The sequence below is a fragment of the Lolium perenne genome, chromosome 1 (assembly GCF_019359855.2).
Source record: "Lolium perenne isolate Kyuss_39 chromosome 1, Kyuss_2.0, whole genome shotgun sequence".
NCBI classification, from domain to species: domain Eukaryota; kingdom Viridiplantae; phylum Streptophyta; class Magnoliopsida; order Poales; family Poaceae; genus Lolium; species Lolium perenne.
In genome coordinates this window covers 162,195,410-162,212,709 of record NC_067244.2, presented here as the reverse complement: position 1 = coordinate 162,212,709, position 17,300 = coordinate 162,195,410, and positions in this window count along the sequence as shown.

Sequence of the window (17,300 nt, the reverse complement as noted above, 5' to 3'; positions counted from 1 at the left end):
TGGAGAAGGGTGGTGATTGCTAGACCCGAGGTATGGCGTTGGTAGGCCGCTGCTCTTTCTCCCGGAGTTTCATCAATATATAGAGGACCTGCGACGACGAGCATCCCGTCTTGCCTCTGCTTCCTATGGTTGAATGGCGACCTAACGACCCTCCTCGACCATGCTTAGTTGATCACACTTCTTCCTCCTGGACAAAGGCGATGTGATTAAGCTCCATCCGAGAACCAAATAGTGGTGCTGGTGACAACGGCTCCTCGGCAATGCCCACCATGATGGGCTTAGGGTTGCTGGAATCCTGTAGGTTAGCACTAGACATCGGATATCAAACGAGCAAGAGGCGAGATTTACCCAGGTTCAGGGCCCTCGATGAGGTAAAATCCTTACTCCTGCTTGTCTGATCTTGATTATCGATGAAAAAGGATACAATGGGGCAGCCGATAAGCTTCGTGGTGGTGACCTCGCCGAGAGGCAAGGTTTCTAGGGTTAAGTGTATGCGGGATTATGAAGATTCTATCTGTGCAGGCCCTCTCCTAGCCTTTATATAGGAGGCCAGGTCCTGAGAATCCTGCACAGATTCGACTAGGTTACATGTGAGATCTAATCTATCTTTCCTTTGAACGACGTCTCCTTGCCTTGTTCGTCAAGGAATCGTCTCCTTCCATCTTTCCATCATCGCAACCGATGTGTTGGTCCACCTCGGATTGCGGTAATTCTCATGGGCCCTTTGTTGGGCCAAGGGAGGTAGACCAATGCCGGGTACCCGAAGGGTAATGCCCACATCAGTAGCCCCCAACTGACTAACCGAAGCGAAACTCCGGGCAGGGACTCAAGTCGTCCTTATCCAAATATCTTGATCATCCGAAGAATGTTGAATCTCGTCCTTGATGTAGAGCCGAAGTTGTTTGTTATCTGGTGCGCGACCAGCGCTCCCGATGGGAGTAGCCCCCGAGTCTATGGGTGGATGCTCGCAACCGTGCATAGACTCAAGTTGTACTACTCGAAGGTCTTGCAGTTGATGTCGATGTTTCTGAATATTCAAAATCATCTGATGTCTTTATTTTTATTTATCGGGTCTTCAAAAAGTATGGGCTCGAAAGAAGCTGGATAATTGAATGTACGTAAGGTACAAAGTAACGAGCCCAGGTTTATTGGACGAATCGAAACTGGTCAACTGCCAGAGCAAAATAACGTCACCCTACACAGATTCGAGTCCCCAGGCTCGAACCTAGATTGCTAGAACATTCGGGTCTGTTCCTTTTATCAACGAGGCTTTTTTTATCGAGTGCGCGGTTAGCGCTCCCGATGTGAGTAGCCCCCGATCCTGTGGATGACTGTAAAGTAGTCATGTATAGGCTGTAAATTGCTGAGCCGAGTATTGTAGATTTCTTCGTGTTCCGATAATATTCGGATGCTCCATTATGGAGGAGCCAATGATTTTGATGATGTCATCAGCGGCATGGCAACCGCTGCGGCGCAGCTGATGGGACGTGACCTAGCGGGCCCGCCCCATGTCTGCGTGGTCAGTTAGGAAATGAGCGGACCTTGCGCGTTGATCGAGGCGTTTCCTTGATCCTCATGCTTAGTGGAGGGAGTGGGCCGCCGGTTTCTCTCAGCTTGCAAAACGTGTAGAGCCAGATTTCCATCCATTTTCAGCGGTGCGGATCTATGGCCCAAATCCAAAGTGATTTTCCTTTGTAAAACGAATCAAGGGTTAATTAGCTTTACCCATACTCCGGCCATCGTTCATCTCCTTCCCTGCTTCCTGCCTCCCATTGCTACCGCACCCAAGCTCTGAACCCTCGAAGAAGTTCCCGAGCGCCATGGGCAAAGGAAGAACACCACACCCTCTAGCGCCACTACGAGCGCCACCGGCCCAAAGGCAACCGGCACCGCGCCGAAACTTACCGCCCCGCTAGGGACGCCCAATGTGACTGGACGACATCCACCATCACTAAGCGCGACGAGCAGAACATCAGGAGCCTGGGGCTGATCTCTAACAACGAGAAAGACATCCGCTTTCCATGTTCAGATTCCCGTCCTAATCCCCCGGTCGGATTCACTGTTATGTTTTCCGCTTTTATGTTCCGTGGGTTGTCTCTTCCAGCCCACGAATTTCTTCGATGCCTCTTGTTTTTGTACGACATTCAGCCCTGGCAGCTGACGCTGAATTTGATTCTGCACATCGCAATTTTCATCACTGTCTGCGAGGTCTTCCTTGGTATCGACCCTCACTAGGGCCTATGGAATAAGATTTTTTCGTCAAACACGACAGCTGGGGCAGCGGACCCTACGTCGTAGGAGGGGTCGGCTTCGCCATTCGGAAGGAAATTAATTACTTCAACCTCCCGATGAAAGAGTCCATCCAGGGTTGGAGATCGAAGTGGTTTTATCTCAGAGATCGACCAGCTTCAGGGTATCGTTCCGACCTGCTGAAGTTCACAGACGTTCTGGGAGCGATGTCGAAGAAGTCTTGGCAAAACATCTTGACTGCCGAAGAAAAACCGTAGCCGACGATTTCTATAAAAAGCTCTTAGATATGAAGAACGTTGGTGGCCAAACAATGATCGGTACTGAGGTTGCTGTCGTGTTCCTGATGCGCTGCATTCAGCCAGTAATGTCCAGAGCCCACTAGATGTGGCTGTACACCGGCGCCAAAGATATGTTACCCGAATCAACGCCACAGAACTGTCAGAGAAATAGCTTCTAGACGAAGTTAGGCTCCTGCCGTATTTTAGTCAAGAAGACTCCATCCCCCTGATAGCCCTTCAAGATCCATACGAGCTTCATCATCTTCCGGCCAAGGTGATTTAATTTATTTTTTGTTTCATACTCGATACGATGCGTGTACCCAATACTTTTTAATTTAACTCTTAATTTTCCTTTGCTTTGTCAGGCCTCTACTATCGCAAGGTGCTATCCTTCTGTACCCGAGAATGGGAAAGAACCCGAAGATGATGAATCCGTTGGCAATGTTAAAGTAAACGTCGAGGTGGTCGAAGACATCGATGCCACCGAAGACGAAGAAGAGAAAGAAAATAAGAAGATGAAACTAACGGTGCCGAAGCCCTTACTGCCACACGCCGGAGAGCACTCGTTGATGAACTGATCGATACAGCGGAGTCGAGTCCCAGTGGCCAAAACGACGATGATGTTGATCGTGCTCTTTTTTTTTGGTACAACTCCTGAGGTGTCGACCGCTCAACCACCCAAGAAGCCATCAAGCGTCTTCGCCGATGAGGATGAGTTGTTGTTCGAGTAGTAAGCATCTTTACTTATTTGTGCTCCGAAATTACTCAGTGATTTTCATCTGCGTTGGCTGATGTAGTCAAATCTATTCATATAGTGACAAAGGGGAGGTAGCTCCTCCACCTTTGAAGAAGGTGAAGACTGGCTCCGAGAAGGAGGTGACGGCCGAAGTCGAAGGGCCAACTCTGCCAGAAGGGGCGCCGGTTGCGCCTCCGCCATTGAAGATGCAGAGGAAGAGGAAGGAAGCCCCTTCAACAGCTGCTTCCCAATCTTTGACTACTGAAGGACACACAAGTCTCGTTGCGTTTTTATTTCATTTGACGATGGTCCTCACCCGAGTAGTCCCCGAGCCTACAGTTGGTTGTTCGCAACCCAATGTCAGCTTTGATGGACGTTCAAGTGTCTAAATGTTGTCTTGTTCTTTGCCATAGCCTATCCAAGCCACAGTGGCTATGCTGAGGGACTTCGCCTCCCAATTTATCTAGCTTGAAGCCGAAAATGCTCAGCTTCGAAAGGCCGCCAAGTCTTCATCCGAGCAGCTTGAGCATGCGATCAAGGTGGTAGCCGATGCCTAACGAGAAGCCGATAAATTGAAAAAGGAGCTGGGCGAAATAAAGGCGAAGTTGAAGGAGGAGGAGAAGGAGAAGGCTCATGCCCAGGCAAAGGAGAAGGAGGGCAACCTCCGTAAATCTATCGAGGCTCTATTGCGTAAGTTATTTTCACAACTTCTATCTTCCTTTCTTCTTGAATCGCTGATGTCTACGGGAGCTTCTATTCTTGTAGACAGTGTTGGGCCTCCAAGAGCAGAGGTTTGTAGAACAGCAGCAAGTTTCCCTTAAGTGGATCACCCAAGGTTTATCGATCTCAGGGAGGAAGAGGTCAAAGATATCCCTCTCATGCAACCCTGCAACCACAAAGCAAGAAGTCTCTTGTGTCCCCAACACACCTAATAGGTGCACTAGTTCGGCGAAGAGATAGTGAAATACAGGTGGTATGAATATATATAAGCAGTAGCAACGGCACCAGAAAAGTCCTTTTTCCAGGACAGTAAACAAGCAGTAGTAACGCAGTAAAACAGTAAACAAACGGAGATTCGATGCTTGGAAGCAAGGCCCAGGGATCCTGCTTTCACTAGTGGACACTCTCAACAATGATCACATAATAGGACTACTCTACACTCTTTTGTTGGATGATGAACACCGCTAACTGTGTAGGATTACACGAACCCTCAATGCCGGAGTTAACAAGCTCCACAATATTCAATGTTCATATTTAAATAACCTTAGAGTGTAAGATAGATCAACACAATTACACCAAGAAGTAACATAGCATGCACACTGTCACCATCACACTATGAAGGAGGCATAGATCACATCAATACTATCATAGCAATAGTTAACTTCACAATCTACAAGAGATTACAATCATAGCCTACGCCAAGTACTAACACGGATGCACACACTATCACCATTACACCGTGCAGGAGGAATAAAACTACTTTAATAACATCACTAGAGTAGCACATAGAATAGTAGTGATACAAAACTCATATGAATCTCAATCATGTAAAGCAGCTCATGAGATTATTGTATTGAAGTACATGGGAGAGAGATGAACCACATAGCTACAGCGGAGCCCTCAGCCTCGGGGGTGGATTACTCCCTCCTCATCATGGAGGCAGCGGATGGCGGTGAAGATGGCGGTGAAGACGGCGGTGGAGATGGCTCCGGGGGCAATTCCCCGTCCCGGCAGGGTGCCGGAACAGAGAGTTCTGTCCCCCGAATTGGAGTTTCGCGACGGTGGCGGCGCCCCTGGAGTCTTTCTGGAGTTTCGTCAATTGGTACTGCGTTTTTAGGTCGAAAGGGGTTTTATAGGCGAAGAGGCGGCGCAGGAGGGCTGACAGGGTGGCCTCACCCTAGGCCGGCGCGGCCAGGGTCTGGCCCGCGCGGCCCTATGGTGTGGGGCCCCCTGGCTCTCCTCCGACTCTCCTTCGGTGTTCTGGAGCCTTCCGGGAAAAATAGGAGGTTTGGCGTTGATTTCGTCCAATTCCGAGAATATTGCCCGAACAGCCTTTCTGGAACCAAAAACAGCAGAAAACAGCAACTGGCCTTTCGGCATCTCGTCAATAGGTTAGTTCCGGAAAACGCATAATAATGACATAAAGTGTGAACAAAACATGTCGGTATTGTCATAAAACAAGCATGGAACATCAGAAATTATAGATACGTTGGAGACGTATCAGCATCCCCAAGCTTAGTTCCTACTCGTCCTCGAGTAGGTAAACGATAAAAGATAATTTCTGAGGTGACATGCTACCAACATAATCTTAATCATACTATTGTAAAGCATATGAGATGAATGCAGCGATTCGAAACAATGTAAATTCAATGAGTAAACAATTGAATCATATAGCAAAGACTTTTCATGAATAGTACTTTCAAGACAAGCATCAATAAGTCTTGCATAAGAGTTACTCATAAAGCAATAAATTCTTAGTAAAGGTATTGAAGCAACACAAAGGAAGATTAAGTTTCAGCGGTTGCTTTCAACTTGTAACATGTATATCTCATGGATATTGTCAACATAGAGTAATATAACAAGTGCAATATGCAAATATGTAGGAATCAATGCACAATTCACACAAGTGTTTGCTTCTTGAGGTGGAGAGAAATATGTGAACTGACTCAACAATAAAAGTAAAAGAAAGGTCCTTCAAATAGGAAAGCATCGATTGCTATATTTGTGCTAGAGCTTTGATTTTGAAAACATATAGAGAGCAATAAAAGTAAAATTTTGAGAGGTGTTTGTTGTTGTCAACGAATGGTAGTGGGCACTCTAACCCCCTTGCCAGACAAACCTTCAAAGAGCGGCTCCCATTTTATTTTATTTTTGTGTGGCACTCTGTTGACGTCCGAAACCCACCGGCGGGCAGCGACGGGCAACACCGTAGAGCAGGGAACAACCTAGGGCTGCGGCTGGCCGAGGTCCCTCCGAGCGACGGCCCGCAAAGCCTTCTGGTACACACGTCCGATGCTGATGCAAGGGCGTGCCACCTGACCTATACCTGGTCAGGAAGGTGATGGAGATGCCTCGCTTAGTTTCCTGCATGGCATACACGTAAACATTAAATACGAGCCTCGATCGGCTCTCAGGTTATCCTGTGAATCGGCTCAAGGAGCCGATCCACCTATGATTCGTACGAGGTGCACGAATATATGGTGGTCCTGCTTGATCAAGATAAAGCTAATGAGATCTACGACGATTTAGGGTTTTCACCGCATAATCGGATCATCCTACTCAGGATTGGGCCTCGCGGCCACGCACGGTGATCATAAGCCGATCCTAGACAAGGCCTAAAAACCAACACGAGGTTGATCCCCGGAACATCCTGTCTAGGACTAGCGAACGACACCCTACGTGCCGCTGGATCCTCCAGCCCCTTGTAAGGCCTAACTATTGCAGATATTAAACTAATCCTTGATGAACAAGGAGCAACCGTAACGGATCAGATCTACTAAATAATGATCAAGCGGGGTGCCGCCCCCACACCTAAGATAGGTGTGAGGGCGGCTAGACATGCAAGGGTTGCACTACGATAGCATGTTACGCGAAGAACTATGCTAACCCTAACACATCTATGATAACTACGTTGCTCGCCATCAAAAAGGCTTCAGTACGAGCAACGCATGAACAACGTGGAGCTTGTGCTGCCTAGATCGCAAGATGCGATCTAGGCAGCATGTTGCTTACCGGTAGAAACCCTCGAGACGAAGGAGTTGGCGATGCGCCGAGATTGATTTGTTGGTTGAACGTTGGTTGTTGTTTATTCCATAAACCCTAGATACATATTTATAGTCCAGGGGACTTTCTAACGTGGGAATAATCCCAACCGTACACGAGGCCAACTCTAACTAAAACGACACGTAATCTACTATGTTACAGATACACGGGCTAACTAGCCCATATTTTGCATATAAAGGCCGATCCATATATTTCCTCCGTATGTAATCTTCAAGCCCATCTTGATCGTGGCCCACCTCTGACTTGGTCAAATTCTGGTGATAACACATGCCCCCCTGGTTTTGGAATCGGTAATTCCAAAATCACTCTGCTTTTTATTCGTCAGGTCATGTCGTGGCAGAACCGTTGCAGTATCCTCCATCCTGATGCCTTGCCTCCTCGACTTCTTGCAAAATTTGATAATTTTAGCACCACTTCCTTGGAAACTGAAATAAGGAGTTGCAAAATTTGATAACTTTAGCACCACTTCCTTGGAAACTGCAATGGCTTTAAATCCCCATTAGGCTCCTCCTTATTAAACTGTGCCGATTGACTTAGCTATCGGCACCAAAAACCCTCTTTCCCTGTAGCAATGTCTTCTTCTTCCTCCGTCTCCTCCGGCCTCTCTTTCCAATCTTCTTCCCCAAGCGAGCCAATGTCGGAGCCTGAGTGGGACTTCGATCTCATATCGGATGGCGACATGCCCCTGACCGATGAGGAAGGCGACCTCCACCTCCTCGTTGAAGGGGAACTGGAGAGCGAAAACGAGGATGACCTCCCCTCATGGAGGAACCCCACTTCCTCTGATAAGGAAGAGGAAGACGAGGATGTGGAGGAAGAAGAGGATGAAGATGATTCCTCCTTCTCCGCTGGGTACCCGCCGGCGAAGCGCCTCCGCGCTTGGGTAGATAGTGAAGATGACGATGATGACGAAGAGGAAGAAGCTCCGGTCGAAGGCTGGGGCAGCAGTGACGAGGAGTTCTCCGGAAGTAGCGCCGGTGACAGCTACGACGCCGACGACGAGGGCAGCGAGGATCAGTGACATAGGACTAGTAGTACGCAAGCAATCAGCTCTTCTTTTGTTCATCTTTCTTTGAGCAATCGGCTCTCCATTGTAAAAAACCCTCCTTTGTTAATGAAGAAGTGTTTTCAGTCAACTGTTTTGCCGATAGTCAAAGTCACCAAATCTCCAAAAAGAGCCGATGGCATCGCACCGACCTCTATCATAAAAACACGAGTAAAGTCGACCTAGCCGCCCTTCCAAACGGTAACCTGCGACCTCATTCTGAAAAGGCAAACTCAGATCCCCAAATCGCCGCCTGAGCAGTTCCAACTCAAAAACACCTACACAGATCTCGACCGCGCCGCCCCCCATTCCTTCAACGCATCCCATGGCGGAATCATCCAACACCGACACCACGGCTTCTGGTCTGAAGGTAATCCTCAACCTCCTCTCGCCGTTCGACTTGACATGGGATTAATGGCAAACACCTGGATTAATGTTTCGCTCCGCTACTAATTTAGGTTTCAGACATTCTTCTGCCACATCCTTCTCTCGCAAATTCGATGTGCCTCGGTCCTCGTTCTTCCGAGAGTCCCGCCCTGTTAATTTCGTGCGAAGCTAACAGAATCCCCTTCGTGAGTCAGAACCTAGATCTGACTTCCTGGGATGACTGCTTGCGAGCCTGGCCTAATCCTCCTGAGGGTTGGGTGGCATGGTACAATAGAGTATCAAAAACCCATTATGCCACTTGGGAAACCATAGGGATAGCCGATGCCTTGTCATTATCATTATCTCCTCTTGAGAAGAATGGGAACATCCTGAAAACCATCGGCTACTTTTGGTCTAATGCACTGAACTGCTTCATGTTTGGCCATGGCCCTATGACCCCGACTCTGCTGGATGTGGCCATGATCACAGGCCTAGACATTGCATCCCCCAGCCCTTCTGCATTCAAAGCGCAAAGTCCCTTTCACTCTTTCCTCTAAAAAGAGTGTACCACTGGGCGCCTATCTCAATCGTTATATGAAAAACAAAGGCCCCGTGACAGAGAGGGAACACACAGCCTTCCTGAACTTCTGGCTGGAGCACTTCATATTCTGTGGCCCATCACTTGCTCCTACCAAGAATTACCTCTCCCTGGCCTATGAACTTGCTAAAGGCACCCAACTCGGCCTAGGCAAACTGTTTCTTGGAGAGGTCTATCGATCCCTTCAACTGATGTCTGTCAAACTGTTTTCTCAAAAGACAGTTAAAATTGGCGGCCCCTGGTGGTTTATTCAGTTGTGGGCCCAACTATACTTCCAAAACCAAATCCCAGACTTCCCACCGCTGACCACCTGCACCTTTCCGGATGTAAATGGAAAGGAAATTCGATGCACCAGCTATGGCCAAGCCCTGTATGGTCTCCTAGGCAGCAGGCTGATCCCCAAGGAAGCAGCAGGGTGGTTTAAGATTTTCTTCCAAGGTTTGGACAATCCCCTGTTCCACCCTTATACTGAATCGGCAAATTTTGAAAACCCAGTCTCTTTCCGATTGGATGACTTTGCCGATGACGCCAGCACCCAGCATTTGTACTCCCTCATGATTCGTCCTTGCTTCCTTCCTGTTGGCATGAGTACCTCGAACCGGATCATCAAGCCCGGTTATGAGTGTTATCAACCGGTAGTAGCAGCCCGACAGCTTGGTCTCAGACAGGTGCCTCCACACTTCTTCTTGCATCACCTGACAGCAAGTAGAGCTGAACTGCCTGACATCCTTACTGCTCAAAGGTGTTATACCTTCTTTGACGCTTTGGCCATTCCAATCCCCCGCGACCTCCGTTTCTCCTTCACTACCGATGGTTTCGAAACTTGGTGGTCCATGTGGAAGACCCACGTTTTCAGGAGGGCTCTAGGACCGTTGCTGAGAGAACTTGATGCCGAATATGACATCCCTGCAGACCAGGTACCATCACTTAAAAATTTCTTGTAACAGCATTATGGTGATTGTTTGTGACCTGACTCCATCTCCTGTCAGCAACAAGATGGTCCGGCTCCCACACAAGCCGACGGTTCCCCTTTCGAATTCCTTCCTCCGGCACCAGTGGTTCTCTTCTGCCAGAGCTCGCCACCCCTGAAGAAAGTCATAATGCAGAGTCAGCCGATTTCGGTGAAATCGGCTCCCAAAAATAAAGCATCTCCGGGGCCCGTTGCCCCCCGAGCCTCGACTCAGGCGAGGACGGCAGTGAGGAAGGTGGCTGCCAGGAAAACCCTGAAGCGTAAAGCTCCTGCACAAGAAAGCTTGCGTGTAAGTTGGTTCAGGCCCTGTCCACGTTTATCCACTTTCCAAATCCTTTACAATACGCTCGTATTCTTTCCTACAGCCTTCCATCGAAGAAACCTCCAGCGGGGCCGAAGAATCCAGTCAGGGGGACTCGAGCTCGGGCAATTCCGAGAGGTCCACCACCCAAAGCCAGACGGCTTCACCAGCGCCGGCTTCTAAGAAAAGGTCGATCTCTAAACCTCCTGCTCCCCAAGCCCCGACCAGATCGGGGTCACGCACGAAGCGCCGCTGCGTCAAAAGGGCTCGTAAGAACCCACGAGCCTCTTCATCAAGCCAGGAGGTCTCAAATGTAATTATCTTCCTGGTCATACTTCATGCTAACCCGTTGTCATTTGGATCGGCTAATCACTTCCTCCTGCAGACTGAAGAAACTTCTAGCGGAGATGTTGAGGAGGTACCGATGCCGTCCGCCACCCTGGACCTAGCCACCTCGACGATCGCGGCTGCCCAAGTGGCTGACCCATCCAAGTCCACAGGAAAGCCGATCGTCACCACATCAGCTGTTCCTCCTACCCTGGGAGAGGTATGCCCCTCCTCCTTGGCTTCATCAATTTCTTCATTGCATGCTAAACTCACTTTGTTTGCCCTATCAGGGTTGTGATCTCTCGAGCTTGCTGACGTTCGATCCAGAATCCATCGAACCAACTTCTTCCAAGGCAAGTGAAGAGCCGAATCCTAGTACGGTCCATGGTCCACTCCAGCGTCTCAAAGACTTGCTTTCTTCCTCAACTGAGACCCTGATTGAAAATTCCGAGGAAGTCAAAGGCATCCTCGAGGATATCCAGCCCCATCTCCCTATGACACTGCAAGTGAAGCTACGGCCCATTTGTTACCCTGTCGGTTTTTAAGTCAAGGGTGCAATCGGCTCGACAAAGGATCACTCTTCGCCACACCCAGCTTCCACTGAGAGCCGATATTGCCGAAAAATGTCGACGGCTCAACGAGAAGAAGGCTGCTCTGGACGCCAAGATGGACACTTCTGCCAATCGTGCCGAACTCGAGGCCCTGCACAAGGAGCTGGAGAGCCTTGAAGATAGGGTCAGGGTGACCAAGCAGCTCATCCAAGAAAAGGAAGCTCTTATTGCCCGTTCTCAAGATGAAGCAAAAGGCCTCACAGCCGATCTGAAGACCGATCTGGCTAAAATTCGTACCCTGAGCAGCCAGCTGGTGCCGGGTAAAGACGAGGACGACGAGGCTGAGATCGTTGAGGTAGATCGCATCCGAGTTGACGCCCTTCACGCCCTCGACGCGTTTCTTCGGTAGGGCCCCCAGAGACAAATGTTTCGTTGAACTTGAGAAGTACCGATGCATCTACTTCGGCTGTACTTGCTACATTTTTTTTTACTAGCCGATTTTCCATTGGCTCCTAATATTTCATTGCCTATGCGTCTGTCTGCCTGATCATGTGCCCCCCGAGCCGAATCTATCAGGTCACTGCAGATATCGGTTTTGCGGTTATCGGTAGGATTATTCCCGAACATCGGCTCTGCAGTCAGGACCAATGCTGATTTCCCTGAACTTGCCAGCCGATGTAACCCCCATACTCCAGTCTTCCGTCACCCGCTAGATCGACGATCTCGTCGTGTCAGCCGATGCCTCATCACCGGCTTTCCTTCGTTCGGCTTGTCCCACCGGGCGTGCCAGAATGTGTTGACGTCCGAAACCCACCGACGGGCAGCGACGGGCAACACCGTAGAGCCAGGAACAACCTAGGGCTGCGGCTGGCCGAGGTCCCTCCGAGCGACGGCCCGCAAAGCCTTCTGGTACACACGTCCGATGCTGATGCAAGGGCGTGCCACCTGACCTATACCTGGTCAGGAAGGTGATGGAGATGCCTCGCTTAGTTTCCTGCATGGCATACACGTAAACATTAAATACGAGCCTCGATCGGCTCTCAGGTTATCCTGTGAATCGGCTCAAGGAGCCGATCCACCCATGATTCGTACGAGGTGCACGAATATATGGTGGTCCTGCTTGATCAAGATAAAGCTAATGAGATCTACGACGATTTAGGGTTTTCACCGCATAATCGGATCATCCTACTCAGGATTGGGCCTCGCGGCCACGCACGGTGATCATAAGCCGATCCTAGACAAGGCCTAAAAACCAACACGAGGTTGATCCCCGGAACATCCTGTCTAGGACTAGCGAACGACACCCTACGTGCCGCTGGATCCTCCAGCCCATTGTAAGGCCTAACTATTGCAGATATTAAACTAATCCTTGATGAACAAGGAGCAACCGTAACGGATCAGATCTACTAAATAATGATCAAGCGGGGTGCCGCCCCCACACCTAAGATAGGTGTGAGGGCGGCTAGACATGCAAGGGTTGCACTACGATAGCATGTTACGCGAAGAACTATGCTAACCCTAACACATCTATGATAACTACGTTGCTCGCCATCAAAAAGGCTTCAGTACGAGCAACGCATGAACAACGTGGAGCTTGTGCTGCCTAGATCGCAAGATGCGATCTAGGCAGCATGTTGCTTACCGGTAGAAACCCTCGAGACGAAGGAGTTGGCGATGCGCCGAGATTGATTTGTTGGTTGAACGTTGGTTGTTGTTTATTCCATAAACCCTAGATACATATTTATAGTCCAGGGGACTTTCTAACGTGGGAATAATCCCAACCGTACACGAGGCCAACTCTAACTAAAACGACAAGTAATCTACTATATTACAGATACACGGGCTAACTAGCCCATATTTTGCATATAAAGGCCGATCCATATATTTCCTCCGTATATAATCTTCAAGCCCATCTTGATCGTGGCCCACCTCTGACTTGGTCAAATTCTGGTGATAACACACTCCTTCCAACCTTTCTTTCACAAACCATGGCTAACCGAATCCTTCGGGTGCCTGCCAACAATCTCATACCATGAAGGAGTGCCTTTTTATTTTAGTTTTATTATGATGATACTCCTCCCCACCTTTGCTTTCTCAAGCCATGGCTAACCGAATCCTTCGGGTGCCGTCCAATCAATCACATACCATGGAGGAGTGTCTATTTTTATTAATTAATTTGGGACTGGGAATCCCATTGCCAGCTCTTTTTGCAAAATTATTGGATAAGCGGATGAAGCCACTAGTCCATTGGTGAAAGTTGCCCAACAAGATTGAAAGACAAACACCACATACTTCCTCATGAGCTATAAAACATTGACACAAATCAGAGGTAATAATTTTTGAATTGTTTAAAGGTAGCACTCAAGCAATTTACTTTGGAATGGCGGAGAAATACCATGTAGTAGGTAGGTATGGTGGACACAAATGGCTGATGCATGTGATTGACACGTCCGTTGGGAACCCCAAGAGGAAGGTGTGATGCGCACAGCGGCAAGTTTCCCTCAGTAAGAAACCAAGGTTTAATCGAACCAGTAGGAGTCAAGAAGCACGTTGAAGGTTGATGGCGGCGGGATGTAGTGCGGCGCAACACCAGAGATTCCGGCGCCAACGTGGAACCTGCACAACACAACCAAAGTACTTTGCCCCAACGAAACAGTGAGGTTGTCAATCTCACCGGCTTGCTGTACAAAGGGATTAACGTATTGTGTGGAAGATGATTGTTTGCAGAAAATAGTAGAACAAGTATTGCAGTAGATTGTATTTCAGTATAGAGAATTGGACCGGGGTCCACAGTTCACTAGAGGTGTCTCTCCCATAAGATAAACAGCATGTTGGGTGAACAAATTACAGTTGGGCAATTGACAAATAAAGAGGGCATGACCATGCACATACATATTATGATGAGTATAGTGAGATTTAATTGGGCATTACGACAAAGTACATAGACCGCCATCCAGCATGCATCTATGCCTAAAAAGTCCACCTTCAGGTTATCATCCGAACCCCCTCCAGTATTAAGTTGCTAACAACAGACAATTGCATTAAGTATTGCGCGTAATGTAATTAGTAACTACATCCTTGAACATAGCACTAATGTTTTATCCCTAGTGGCAACAGCACATCCACAACCTTAGAACTTTCTCATCCTTGTCCCAGGATATCAATGGAGGCATGAACCCACTATCGAGCATAAATACTCCCTCTTGGAGTTACAAGCATCTACTTGGCCAGAGCATCTTCTAGTAACGGAGAGCATGCAAGATCATAAACAACACATAGACATAACTTTGATAATCAACATAACAAGTATTCTCTATTCATCGGATCCCAACAAACGCAACATATAGAATTACAGATAGATGATCTTGATCATGTTAGGCAGCTCACAAGATCCGACCATGAAGCACACTGGGGAGAAGACAACCATCTAGCTACTGCTATGGACCCATAGTCCAGGGGTAGACTACTCACACATCACTCCGGAGGCGACCATGTAGGCGTAGAGTCCTCCGGGAGATGAATCCCCTCTCCGGCAGGGTGCCGGAGGCGATCTCTGGATCCCCCGAGATGGGATCGGCGGCGGCGGCGTCTCCGGGAAGGTTTTCCGTATCGTGGCTCTCGGTGCTTGGGGGTTTCGCGACGGAGGCTTTAAGTAGGCGGAAGGGCAGGTCAGAGGCGGCACGAGGGCCCCACACCACGGGGCCGCGCGGCCAAGGGGGGGCCGCGCCGCCTAGGGTGTGGCCACCTCGTGGCCCCACTTCGTCTCCTCTTCGGACTTCTGGAAGCTTCGTGGCAAAATAGGACCCTGGGCGTTGATTTCGTCCAATTCCGAGAATATTTCGTTACTAGGATTTCTGAAACCAAAAACAGCAGAAAACATCAACTGGCACTTCGGCATCTTGTTAATAGGTTAGTTCCAGAAAATGCACGAATATGACATAAAGTGTGCATAAAACATGTAGATAACATCAATAATGTGGCATGGAACATAAGAAATTATCGATACGTCGGAGACGTATCAGCATCCCCAAGCTTAGTTCTGCTCGTCCCGAGCAGGTAAAACGATAACACAGATAATTTCTGGAGTGACATGCCATCATAACCTTGATCATACTATTTGTAAAGCATATGTAGTGAATGCAGCGATCAAAACAATGCATATGACATGAGTAAACAAGTGAATCATATAGCAAAGACTTTTCATGAATAGCACTTCAAGACAAGCATCAATAAGTCTTGCATAAGAGTTAACTCATAAAGCAATAATTCAAAGTAAAGGCATTGAAGCAACACAAAGGAAGATTAAGTTTCAGCGGTTGCTTTCAACTTATAACATGTATATCTCATGGATATTGTCAACATAGAGTAATATAATAAGTGCAATAAGCAAGTATGTAGGAATTAATGCACAGTTCACACAAGTGTTTGCTTCTTGAGGTGGAGAGAAATAGGTGAACTGACTCAACATAAAAGTAAAAGAATGGTCCTCCATAGAGGAAAAGCATCGATTGCTATATTTGTGCTAGAGCTTTTATTTTGAAAACATGAAACAATTTTGTCAACGGTAGTAATAAAGCATATGTCTCATGTAAATTATATCTTACAAGTTGCAAGCCTCATGCATAGTATACTAATAGTGCCCGCACCTTGTCCTAATTAGCTTGGACTACCGGATCATCACAATGCACATGTTTTAACCAAGTGTCACAAAGGGGTACCTCTATGCCGCTTGTACAAAGGTCTAAGGAGAAAGCTCGCATTGGATTTCTCGCTATTGATTATTCTCAACTTAGACATCCATACCGGGACAACATAGACAACAGATAATGGACTCCTCTTTTATGCATAAGCATGTAACAACAATTAATAATTTTCTCATTTGAGATTGAGGATATATGTCCAAAACTGAAACTTCCACCATGGATCATGGCTTTAGTTAGCGGCCCAATGTTCTTCTCTAACAATATGCATGCTTAACCATAAGGTGGTAGATCGCTCTTACTTCAGACAAGACGAACATGCATAGCAACTCACATGAAATTCAACAAAGAGTAGTTGATGGCGTCCCCAGTGAACATGGTTATCGCACAACAAGCAACTTAATAAGAGATAAAGTGCATAATTACATATTCAATACCACAATAGTTTTTAAGCTATTTGTCCCATGAGCTATATATTGCAAAGTGAATGATGGAATTTTAAAGGTAGCACTCAAGCAATTTACTTTGGAATGGCGGAAAATACCATGTAGTAGGTAGGTATGGTGGACACAAATGGCATAGTGGTTGGCTCAAGTATTTTGGATGCATGAGAAGTATTCCCTCTCGATACAAGGTTTAGGCTAGCAAGGCTTATTTGAAACAAACACAAGGATGAACCGGTGCAGGAAAACTCACATAAAAGACATATTGAAAACATTATAAGACTCTACACCGTCTTCCTTGTTGTTCAAACTCAATACTAGAAATTATCTAGACCTTAGAGAAACCAAATATGCAAACCAAATTTTAGCATGCTCTATGTATTTCTTTATTAATGGGTGCAAAGCATATGATGCAAGAGCTTAAACATGAGCACAACAATTGCCAAGTATCACATTACCCAAGACATTTATAGCAATTACTACATGTATCATTTTCCAATTCCAACCATATAATAATTTAACGAAGAAGAAACTTCGCCATGAATACTATGAGTAGAAACTAAGGACATACTTGTCCATATGCTACAGCAGAGCGTGTCTCTCTCCCATAAAATGTGAATGCTAGGATCCATTTTATTCAAACAAAACAAAAACAAAAACAAACCGACGCTCCAAGCAAAGCACATAAGATGTGACGGAATAAAAATATAGTTTCAGGGGAGGAACCTGATAATGTTGTCGATGAAGAAGGGGATGCCTTGGGCATCCCCAAGCTTAGACGCTTGAGTCTTCTTAATATATGCAGGGGTGAACCACCGGGGCATCCCCAAGCTTAGAGCTTTCACTCTCCTTGATCATGTTGCATCATACTCCTCTCTTGATCCTTGAAAACTTCCTCCACACCAAACTTAGAACAACTCATTAGAGGGTTAGCGACAATAAAAATTAACAT